Here is a 2,240-nt window from a genome sequence, read left to right on the forward strand (position 1 = left end):
CTTCACTTATATCTTTTAGAGCACGACGGTGGCTTAATTTTGTAGAAATTGATAGTCTCTCATGCTTTACTTATATTATTTTGAGAGTCTTTTATAACAACATGGTATTTTCTATGGTTATAAAATTGGTCCTAGAATGGTAGGCATCCAAGTTGGGTATAATAAAAACTACCATAGGAAGTGAATTGGATGCTATGATCAATTTGATACTTGATAATTGTTTTGAGATATGGAGGTAGTGATATTAAAGTCATGCTAGTTGGGTGATTATGAATTTAAAGAATGCTTGTGTTGAAGTTAGCAAGTCCCGTAGCATGCACGTATGGTTAAAGTTGTGTAACAAATTTGAAACATGAAGTGTACTTGGATTGTGCATCCTTATGAGTGGCGGTCGGGGACGAGCGATGGTCTTTTCCTACCAATCTATCCCTCTAGGGGCATGCGCGTAGTGCTTGGTTTTTGATGACTTCTAAATTTTTGCAATAAGTAAATGAGTTCTTTTGACTAATGTTGAGTCCATGGATTATACGCACTTTTACCTTTCCACCATTGCTAGCCTCTTTGGTACCGTGCATTGCCCTTTCTCACCTTGAGAGTTGGTGCAAACTTCACCGGTGCATCCAAACCCCGTGATATGATACGCTCTATCACACATAAACCTCCCTATATCTTCCTCAAAACAGCCACCATACCTACCTATTATGGCATTTCCATAGCCATACCGAGATATATTGCCATGCAACTTTCCACCGTTCCGTTCATCATCATGACATACATTACTTTTGTCATATTGCCATTGCATGATCATGTAGTTGACATCTTATTTGTGGCAAAGCCACCATGCATAATTTTTCATACATGTCACTCCCGATTCATTGCACCATCCCGGTACACCGCCGGAGGCATTCATATAGAGTCATATCTTGTTCTAGTTTCGAGTTGTAATTCATATGTTGTAATCAATAAAAGTGTGATGATCATCATTATTAGAGCATTGTCCCCCCCCAAAAAAGAAAGGCCAAAAAAAAGAAAGGCCAAAGAAAAAAAAGAAAAAAGAAAACAAAAAAATAAAAAAAATAAAAAGGGGCAATGTTACTATCTCTTTTTCCACACTTGTGCTTCAAAGTAGCACCATGTTCTTCATATAGCGAGTCTCATATATTGTGCTTCAAAGTAGCACCATGTTCTTCATATAGTGAGTCTCATATGTTGTCACTTTCATATACTAGTGGGAATTTTTTCATTATAGAACTTGGCTTGTATATTCCTATGATGGGCTTCCTCAAATGCCCTAGGTTTTCGTGAGCAAGCAAGTTGGATGCACACCCACTAATTTTCTTTTGTTGAGCTTTCATTCATTTATAACTCTAGTGCATCCGTTGCATGGCAATCCCTACTCCTCATGTTGACATCAATTGATGGGCATCTCCATAGCCCGTTGATTATCCTCGTCAATGTGAGACTTTCTCCTTTTTTTTCTTCTCCACACAATCCCCATCATCATATTCTATTCCACCCATAGTGCTATATCCATGGCTCACGCTCATGTATTGCGTGAAAGTTGAAAAAGTTTGAGATTATTTAAGTATGAAATAATTGCTTAGCTTGTCATCGGGGGTGTAGAATTTGGGAACATTTTTGTGTGACGAAAATGAAGCATAGCCTAACTATATGATTATGTAGGGATGAACTTTCTTTAGCCATGTTATTTTGAGAAGACATGATTGCTTTGATTAGTATGCTTGAAGTATTACTATTTCTTGTGTCAATATGAACTTTTATTTTGAATCATTTGGATCTGAACATGCATGCCACAATAAAGAAAATTACATTGAGAATTATGCTAGGTAGCATTGCACATCAAAAATTCTGTTTTTATCATTTACCTACTCGAGGACGAGCAGGAATTAAGCTTGGGGATGCTTGATACGTCTCCAACTTATCTATAATTTGATTGTTCCATGCTATTATATTACCCCTTTTGGATGTTTATGGGCTTTATTTTACACATTTATATCATTTTTGGGACTAACCTACTAACCGGAGGCCCAGCCCGTATTGCTGTTTTTTTGCCTATTTCAGTATTTTGAAGAGAAGGAATATCAAACGGAGTCCAAACGGAATGAAACCTTCGGGAGCTTGATTTTTTGGAACGAACGTGATCCAGAGGACTTGGAGTGCAAGTCAAAAAGCTTACGAGGCGGCCAGGAGATAGGAGGGCGCGCCCACCCCCTCTGGGC

This window comes from Triticum aestivum, chromosome 7B (genome assembly GCF_018294505.1).
Source record: "Triticum aestivum cultivar Chinese Spring chromosome 7B, IWGSC CS RefSeq v2.1, whole genome shotgun sequence".
NCBI lineage: Eukaryota > Viridiplantae > Streptophyta > Magnoliopsida > Poales > Poaceae > Triticum > Triticum aestivum.